The 10,054-nt window shown below is 46.1% G+C and overlaps 1 protein-coding gene across 3 annotated transcripts in view; it reads right to left on the reverse strand.

Annotated features, from left to right (window-relative positions):
- Window positions 1-4,662, reverse strand: part of LOC144694889 (endoplasmic reticulum aminopeptidase 1-like) — a 92,768-nt gene extending 88,106 nt beyond the window's left edge. For 2 of the 3 annotated variants that reach the window (XM_078565624.1, XM_078565631.1), the window contains exon 1: window positions 4,574-4,662. The gene's annotated coding sequence lies outside the window, so the exon portion shown is untranslated. The remainder of the gene's footprint in view (window positions 1-4,573) is intronic. The other variant, XM_078565640.1, reaches the window with a different exon arrangement.
- Window positions 4,663-10,054: the final 5,392 nt, after the last annotated feature.

Here is a 10,054-nt window from a genome sequence, read left to right on the forward strand (position 1 = left end):
AAGCTTTGGTGCAGGAGGTGGAGAGGAGGAGAGGTATGATCCATCCACAGCGAAGCAGGAGGGACTTCAGATAAATGCTGTGAAGGCAGTGGGATCAGATACCTGTAGCGCTCAATGCCTGGAACATTGCCCTAATGACGTGGATCCAATGGTGCAGGAATGTCAAAGACTTCACATGAGCTGTAAGTGAAGGTATCTTCAAATGCCATACCCCAACAATTACACCACTGGCTGCACACTCAATGCACCACACCTGCATCACTCATCTGCCAACATCTGCTGTCAATCATAACTCATATCTTACATTCATAGTTGCGCTTCACCCTCCCACACTTAGCACAGCTGCAAGCCTCACATCAACATCTCACAGCTTGCATTCTGCCAGCTATTCAACCATGACAATCACATCATCAAAACACATTGCATCATACTCACAAACACATTTCCATCTCTCTTGCAGAGCAATGTGGTGCATGGCCAGAGGCAGCAGCACCTAACCAATGAAGGGCAGGTGGATGCATGACCTCATCCCCATGGAGGAGATGGTGCTCACCATCACTGAAGTGACCACGAGTGAGACTGTGGCCAGAGATGGAGCTGAAAACCCTGCCACTTGCCACAGCAGTATGCTCACACCTAATCCTCCTTGTCACATCATGCTACCCCCTCATCCAACAATCTTGCCTGATTTACAAGCTCCAGATGGTGCAAGGATGCACCTCCTACTTTCTCTGCTCCCTTCACCACAACTTTCCCTTGTGCCTTTCTCCTTTCAGACATTCAAGAACTGCAACCTGGTCAGGCAGTGGTAGAAGAACAGAAAGACTGTGGTCAAGTGGAACACTCTCCCATCTTGCGCACACTCACAGCCAGCAGTTCAGATACTGACACTGCACCTAAAGGTTAGCTTGGAGGCAGGATCTGCACATAGTGAGACACTGGGCACAAGTGGGCTGCAGGTGGGGCTAGGGACAAGGGTCACACAAGTGCCAGCTTGTCAGAGAGTGAGGTCGCATACAAGCTGCAGGAGGCTCAGATATGTATTTTTATGGGGCCACAGCAGCACACTAACGGGTATGCTCAATGAAATGCTAGGTGCATTGGTTTGTGCAGAATGCTTGAAGTCAGGACAAGGTCTTTGAGCATGTGCCTCACCACTCCCTATAGACAACAGCAACTTTAAACAACTCTGGAAACCACCAAACACTGCGACAATTGGAGTAGAAATCAATAAGCAACTAATCTGAAAGTAGCTGATAATCCCTTTAATTGGCACTGTTGGGTGTCCTTCCTGCCAGTGAATGCATGTTCAGCTGTGCATGTTTAAGAGACTGCTTTCGCTGGACCTCTGAGCTCTAAAATGGTAGAACTGGAGTCAAATCATGTTACATGGCATGGTTGACTAGCTGGCAGTGTGTGCAATTTTAGGGACAAAACAGCACTCGGTACTGAAAAAAAATAGGGGCTACAGAGATGAATTTCATAGTCCACATATTCTGGTAACACTTTTTTTAAATTCATGATTTCAATTTAAATTGACAGATAATTTAAATTAATTAAGAGAGCAGATTGTGTAATATTGTGCAGTACTGATTTTAATATGAAACCTTAAGCCTAAATTTCAGCTTTGGTGAAGTTATGTGCCGCACAGAGTGATACTAAATCATACAAGCCAAGAAAATGCTAGGTTTTAATCCTTCATTCATGCTCAGTTAATTGATCTCAGCCAGGATGGCAGTAGAGGCACTATCGCTGGCTTCAGCATCCCTATCAGGACAGAAGAGAAATGTGATCAAGCTTGGCACTCCTGATCATCAGACCCCAATGAAAGTGCATATATATATGTATGGACATCAGCTTAGCAAGCCAGGCATTCCCATGCCCCCTGAAGGCCATCCAGCAAACCCTGTCGTGTTTACCAGTGGCCCACTAAAGGAGGGGAAGGGTCCTTCATCGTCAGCTACTCTTTGCCTGATCAGCATTAGAAGGGGCTGGCCACTGAAATTCACCCCCCTACTCTTGCCTCCAACTCCCGTGCCCATCCCTCTCTTCACGAACCCTTCCCCACAACCCCATCCTGGCTTCACTCATCTGTGTCCAGTGATCCAACTGCCATCACTGGTGAAGTCCTCAAAGCATTACCAGCAGCAGCAACGCTTCCAATAGCACTTCCAGCCCCTGATTGTCCAGCAGCTCTCAGCAGGTACTATTTCTGCTGCCATGGTCCTAAATCCCAGGAACGATCCAATGCTGACCAGTTAAGTGCCTTACAGGTACTTAATTTGGTCAGGACCCTGCCACAGAAGTGATGCGGGGTTTCAATTGGTTCTCCATCCTGTGGGCGAGACCCCTGTTGCCCACATTAAATCCAGTCAAATGTGACTAGATGATATGATGGAATAGGGATGTGCAGCCTCAGAGACTGTGATGCAACCTAACAGTGGAGAAACCAAAAAGCAGAGTTCACAAATCAACAGGGAGGAGAAAAAACATGGAGCAGGGGTGCGGAGAGTTAAACATTGTGAAAAAGAGAGAATTTTATTTTGTTTTAGAACTGTGCCCTTTAACTGATCATGATAGGAAAATCCCTGTGTAAATTAATGCAGGTTGACTGCTATGTTCTCACTGGCTTACAATTAATTCCTCAGCTCTGTTACACCAGTCATGATTTGTTCATGAAATTTGGCTTTGCTGGTGAAGGTGGGATTGTAATTCTGAGTACAGTCTTACAAATAAAAGTATACATTTTTTAAAACAATAAAATTACAAGCAGAACGGCAATCTTCCAGGGCGGCTATTTTACATTTGGACAGGTTGAATAAACTACAAATTGAATGAATGCCACAAACATGCAGCCTTGGCCCTGTTTGCCAGGGTTCAGGTTTGTAATTACAGAACACCTTATTATGTCATTAGGAACTTCTTAGTGTTTCACATACAATTAATTACTTTAACATTCAATATAGGTGAATGCATGTAAAACTTCATCATAAAAATAAGCTCTCCTTTAACAACCTTGCACTCCCACAGTAGGATATTTGAACAGAAGCACACACATGGAGTTCCTGAACGGGAGTATAACTTTCTGAGCCAATGCCACCAAATTAATAAAGCTAACATGCACATCTTTAACAAAAGAAGAGACAACAAAAAATGCTGGAAAAACTCAGCAAGGTCTGACAGCATCGGTGGAGAGAGAAACAGAGTTGATGTTTTGAGTCCGTCTTCTTCAGAGCTACCCGAAAGGGACAACACAGTTTCATTTGCCAAGAGCACATATCAGGCATTTGGGTAATTCCTGATTAACAGGCCAGACAGAAAATCATGGGTCAACAAATCAGAATCAAACTTCACACATGCTTCATGCACAAAGATATGTTCGGGTTGCACTAAAGATAAAAGGTTACCTCAACAACATTTGCATTTATCTAGCTTTAACTTGGCAAAACATCCCAAGCTGCTTCACAGAAGAGGAATCTGACAGAAAAAATTGGCACCTGGACAAAGGAGTAGACATTAGGACAGACGTTCAAAGAAGTAGGTTTTCAGCAGTCAAAAATGGAGAGGCCAGGAGGCAATTCCAGAGTTTAGGAGCTAGACAGGTAGAGGTAGGACTGCTAATGGTGAGGTGAAGGCAAAGATGGAGAGGAAGGCGGAGTTCTTGGGAGACAGAGCTGTAGTGTTGGGGGAAGAAGTTAGAGAAAGTGAGGAATCAGCACACGGAGTGACAATGGGCAGAATTTTAGATTAACGTGTTGGTGAATCCAGAACCAACAAAGGTCAGCGTAAAGGGATGATGGGTGAATGGTGTGAATTAGGATTGATTTTAAAATAACAGGACCCTCAGAAACACAACCGCAAAATATATTCATTTATTCAACTCGGGTTCAAAATGGGTATTAGAAATGACAAGTTTGAAAGTGTGCAATTTAACCACATGGAGGTGACTTAAACGGTCCTGTGTGTGATAGGAGGGGAGAAGCAGCCATGTTTCCTGGAGTACAGTACTCTCGGATTTTATTTCAAATTACCCAGCGAGGGGCAGCTCCGCTGATTGCGGAAGCGCTGCAATCCCGTTCCACTATGTGGGCGACTATTTAGTCAACTGCACAAGGATAAAATCGGCCACTCTACCCGCTAACTGGCCGGAGGTGCTGCCAATGTTCCCCAGCTGAGATCAGCAGCATCTGCGGCTCCGGGGAAGCTGCAGCCAAGAGTGAAGAAGGCGGCGGACAGCGGGAGACAGCGGGCCGCACGGTGGACGGCGGGAGACAGCGGGCCGCACGGTGGACGGCGGGAGACAGCGGGCCGCACGGTGGACGGCGGGAGACAGCGGGCCGCACGGTGGACGGCGGGAGACAGCGGGCCGCACGGTGGACGGCGGGAGACAGCGGGCCGCACGGTGGACGGCGGGAGACAGCGGGCCGCACGGTGGACGGCGGGAGACAGCGGGCCGCACGGCACTTCCCCCTCCTCAGCCATCGCCGGCTATTTCTGGCCAGAAATTAAACATGTACTTTCTTTGAACGCGCTGCCCTCAATCTAATTGTATATATATTTTTTAAATCTTTACCTTTAGAAATAAACCACCATTTTTCGGGCAGATGCAAGGCTTTGTGATTGTGAACAGCCTCCTGTTGATTCTGGGCACCTATCAGAAGTGAAAGTGAAAATGAAATAGTCACAGACAACCCTTTGGACTGAGCGATGACTTTGTACAACACTTTGTGACTTATATCATTTGGAAAATAGGGATGTGCAAATTATGTAAAACATTTTGAAACCAGGTTGCCCCGCGTGGGGACAATGCTGAATTTGTTGGTCAATGTAAAGGTCATCCAGCACAGCCCGCCCGAATGTTTCGGGAGAGTTAGATCATCAGGATCTCTGTTTTCCTCCAAGGGGAAAAACACAGGTTTGATCTGAAAATGTTGCCCTTATTTTGCTGATGGAAAGTTACAAATCTCATGTGGTCACCTTTAAAATAGGCATAAAAGTGACCCCCCAAGAGGGGTCATAGTGGTTCTATTACTTGACTAGTAATCCAGAGGCCTGGCCTGATGACCTGGAGAAACAGATATGCCAAACTCTCACAAAATTATCACAGGAGACACAATATAGTAGTAAAATTAGGTCTCTCCTGTGATGTCGCAAGAGGACCCTGAAGTCTTAGGATTCTTCAAGACCACAGGTAAAATTGAAGCAACATTATCTTTCTCACCCCTGTTGTGGTTGACTGGCACACCACGGTGCTGAGAGGTCAAAGGTGAGGCTGGCAGTAGAGACAAGAAAATGGCAGGAGAGAGAGCCTGAAACTAAGCAAGACTGAGGCCCAAGAGAAAAGAAAGACTTGCATTACATTGCACTTCTCACAACCACTGGACATCTCAAAGCACTTTTCAGCCAATTAAGTACTTTTGATGTGTTAGAAAAATTCATCAAAACTGCCTTCAAGGTGCGTACCTTCTAACTTACTTCAGTATCTCTGGAAGTAAAGCAATATCTTCTCCAAGTGCCTTGACATATACAAGCTTACTTAATATGCTGATTAGCAGTCTAATCACTCAACATTTAAATATCTTAATGCAAATAAAATTTTGTGCCAGTATAACCAAGGCATCATCATGCTTGCTATGGCCTCGTTTTTACCATGCTTCCACCACAAGTGTTGCTGAAATATTTAATAAACCATTCCCCACCCCGCACAACATTTGTTCTTCTAAGCAAACAACAAATACCCTAAAGCATTGCATAATACTAATCCTAATTTATTTGGTTCTTGTGTTGTTGATATACGTTCAACTATTCCTGTCTTGTCCTGAAGTAATAGCTTGTCTCAGGAACTGTAGCCCAAGTTCAGCTGCTAGTTTTGGGGAGAGAGAAAATTGATCTTCGTGAGAGTTTGGGTTAAAGAGCATGAGGCCCAGTTAATACCATGAAGCTGCACCTATTTTGAAGAGTGGGATTTATTAACATGGGAAAGAGTGAGACCCCTTGAGCCTTGAGTACTTAGGAACATAGGACTTGGAAGGGCAAGTAGGTCACTTGGCTCTTCGAGCCTATTCCACCATTCAATAAGGTCATGGCTGATCTGTTTGTGGTCTCAGCTCCACTTTCCTGACTGCCTCCCATAACCCTTGACTCCCTTGTCTCTGAAAAATCTGTCCAACTCTTGAAAGACCCAGCTTCCACTGCCTTCTGGGGAAGAGAATTCCACAGACCAACAACTCTCAGAAAAATTTCACCTCATTTCTGTCTTAAAAGGTAGACCTCTTATTCTTAAACCATACAATCTTCCTTATTTTAGATGCAACTTTCAGGACTTAAATCTGCTCAGACAGCAAAGATTTTGAAGTATAAGAGTTGAAGAGCTCATTTGTGCAATGGGTGTTGGTCATTGATCTTTGGAACCTGGGCTTTAGTCCTGCATAGATATGCTTTTTGGGTTCCTGGAGCTTGGATTCATAGAGGGGCTGGACCTTCAAGTGGTAGTAATTGGCAATTTAACTCTGATGGCAGGTGTGGGAAATGGTGAGGAGCATGGCAGGTGATAAAAGGTAGAATTTTAAAAAATATTTTTGCGAATTATTTTCAGGCCGGGATTTTCTGTTCCTGCCCATGGCGAGTGTAATTGCGAGCAGGAGGGGAAATATTACGGGAGTGAAAAAGTCAGTTTCCCGTCAGCGGGAAAACAGGTTGCAATTGTTCGCTTCCGCCCTCAATGACGGCGTGCTTTTCCCTCTGCGCCACATTGGGAACACAATTTGAATACATTAGCATATCATGAATGCTCATTATCAAGGCAGCTTGCCGGAATCACGTTCCCACTCTGGATCAAAAGGCACATGTGCAACTGGTGGCCTGCGTTTCACTCATGATTTCAAGGTTTTTTCATTGCGCACTTGTGGCACCTTGGACTCCACACCGGCTTCGCAGGCAGCACCAGGTCGCTTTCTTGAGGGGGGGCGGGGGGGCAAAGTTACAGAGGCAAGGCTGTATATACCAGACTGGCGGTAAGGTGGGGCTAGGTCATAATGTGCTGCAGGGCGAGGGCTTGACTGCAGGGGGTGGGGGGAAGACAATACAGAGGCAAGAATGGGGTTGGAAGACATGGGCTCATTTCGAGGAGGGGGTGGTGGAAGACAAGACAGAGGCAAGGGATGGGGCTAGAGGACAGGGACTTGACTCGGGGGGGCAGGGGAAACAGGACACGGCTGCACTCAGGCGCATGACTGGAGGGCAGAGAGGGATTTGGGGGGAGCATCCTCTGGGCTAGAATTAGGAGAGTCTCTTATAGAAGGACATAAGCAAATCGGAGCCAGAATGGGAAGATTGCGGAGCACAGAAGTGCATCATTGCTAAGCTTCCAAGGAGGGGGTAAGCATGTCAGTTGTGCTCAGCATAATGTGTGCAGGGCATGGTCATCACCTCACAGTGGTGGGTGGGGTGGTGGTTTCTGGCACAGTACTCGGCCACAGATGGCACAGTCATAGTCATCGGGAACAAGTATTGCAGGGGGAGGCACTCAATGGTCTCATTGCAGAGGCAGGAGGGGGGTCCTATATGTGAGGTACAGTAGGTCTCAAGATGGGGAGGTATGGGACATAGGCACATCGACCTCAAATGATGCAGGAGGTAACACAGGGATTTCAGCCATAATTAAAATGGGATCAAGGATTAGAGGGGGGAGGACTGAGAGTAATAGGTGGGAGAGAAACCTGAACATTTTGCCCTTCCAGGACAATGGGAGGGAATCCACAGTCACACAGGGAGGGTCGAAGCTGGTCTGGTCATAAAACCTAAGGATCACCATCTTTGAACCTCAAGCAATGACGCAGCAGAAAGTGAAGGTAAGAAACAAACGCTGCTGGGGAGGGCTGTTTTGCCTTCTTGGAGGGGTGGATCACAGCACTGGGGGGCCAATTAAAGGCGCGCCCATCTGGAATCTGTATTACCACATGAGGAGGAACGCACGGCTGAGACATGTCTCAATAACTATAGAGGCAATCTGGAGCCTTCAGTGTAATAGCGCATTCATGCGAGATTAATTCGGATGCGTTCCAATCATCAATCTTCCTGCAGTAACCCATTGTACCAATCATGGTAATTCCCCAGTGTGATAATGACTCCAAAAACAAGTGGGCACCTGGATGAACAGGAGAAGCCTCTTGGAAACCCCACCTCAGAATCTTGCAGCTGGCAGGTTCAGAGATGGGAACTCCCAGGTCCCCTCTAAAAGAATCTTATCCCCTCACAGAGCATGTGCCCTCAAGTGTATTCCAAAGAATGTAGTCATAGAGTCCACTAAATAAGTAATTTAGCACTCAAATAAATACAGGATATCCAAGCACCTGGCCAAATCCATCGTAGGAATAGGGCAGTAGGTCTACTGAAATGGGGCTGGTGAAGGAGGCGGAGGGCGGGGTGGCGAAGCACACTGTGACACTGAGAGCGGTCATTGTGATGGCCAGGATTGTATTGGCTAATAGGTGCCTAGACTGTAACTGTCAAGAAGATATAATAATGTCTATAATGTTATTGGAAATTTTTGTAAAATAGAGTTCAGTGGTGTCTGTGTGTATGTGTGTGTCTTAATTGGATTAAAGCCAGCTGATCTAGAGGCTTTGATGTGTAGGCAAACATGGGGGCAAATTGCATTTTTTCTTTAAACAAATTAGTGTAGCTTGGATTCAGAGAGAGGGAGTGAAATATTACACCTAACCAGGTTAAGTTCAGAAACAAGTGTGTTTGTTTATTTTTCCCAAGGATTACTAATGAAGTGGGTATTGTGAAAGGGTCTTATTATTGGAAGAGGTAAAGTTCAACAGGCATAGTGATACAATGAAAATGTGCATTCAAAGAGGAAAATATGTATAAAGGAAGAGAAGGTTGTTGGTAAAAAGGGGAGGGATTTTAAGATATAAAGCCTCCAGCCTGTAAGCCTCAAGTGCTGTCTGCAAGGACCCAGAGCTAAAAGAAACTCATTTTGAATGCGACTGTCCAGAGCATGCTTTGCCAGGGGTCTGTTTAAATCTATGTGTTTTACTGCTGCCTTAATGGAGGTGTAACTAGGAGTCAGATTAATTAGGGGATTTCTGTAGTTATAATAGTAGTAATTTTGTAGACATATGTGTGTGTTGACAATCTTTCTTGTATTAATAAATATTTAATTTAGTTTTATAAAGATCTCTTGAGACTCAGTGGTCTTATTGCTGCTGAATTCAAAGCCTGCATCTCAAAACATACAAATTGCAAAATAGGTTATGACAGTTGTTTCAAGTTTCCCTCTGGGATTTGAACAGCTCAGCATTTACCATTGGCTGTGACATAATAGTAACCAAGCCCTTGAACCCACAGTCACTCACGAATCAGCAAAAGAAAGAGAACCATTCGAGGCTGATGCTCAGTCATGTCTTTGTTTCAATGTTGCTGCAGAGAGGAAACATTCAGGAAGATGGAGGCTGCACTTAATGCTGCCTGCATCATTGCATGCGGGCAGGGGGAAAGGCGAGAAGAGTGCTATGGCAGCACCAGGCTCACCAAAGGGAGGAACTACACCCTGACGAGCAAGGGGTAACAGGGACCCCTACCGACCCTGAGGATGAGACTCACAGAAACGCTGTGTGTAGGCACCTCTCAAGACTGAGGGTGTACAGAAGACACATGCCTTTTCTGCAGATGAGCGAGAGAGTGTTGTCGACGCCTCAGCATGTCCAGGTATCTGGTGACTCACATCTGCCACATTCTCCATGAGTTGATGCCGTGGGGACTGCATGGACATCCTTTGCCAGTGGTTCTGAAAGTCACCACTGCTCTTAACTTCTCTGCAGGTGGCTCTTTCCAGGACTCCACTGGGGACCTCTGTCAGATCTCCCAAGCTTCCACCCTTACAGGAGGTGATGGATGCCCTCCCTGCCAAGGCCCACAATTATGTGCACTTCGCTAGAGATCAAGCTAGCCAGGATGCCAGAGCACTGGGCTTTGCTGCTATTTCCGGATTCCCACAGGTGCATGGTGCCATCGGCTGCACTAGTGGCTATAAGAGCGCTCTGGC

Source organism: Cetorhinus maximus, chromosome 2 (assembly GCF_964194155.1).
Source record: "Cetorhinus maximus chromosome 2, sCetMax3.hap1.1, whole genome shotgun sequence".
NCBI classification, from domain to species: domain Eukaryota; kingdom Metazoa; phylum Chordata; class Chondrichthyes; order Lamniformes; family Cetorhinidae; genus Cetorhinus; species Cetorhinus maximus.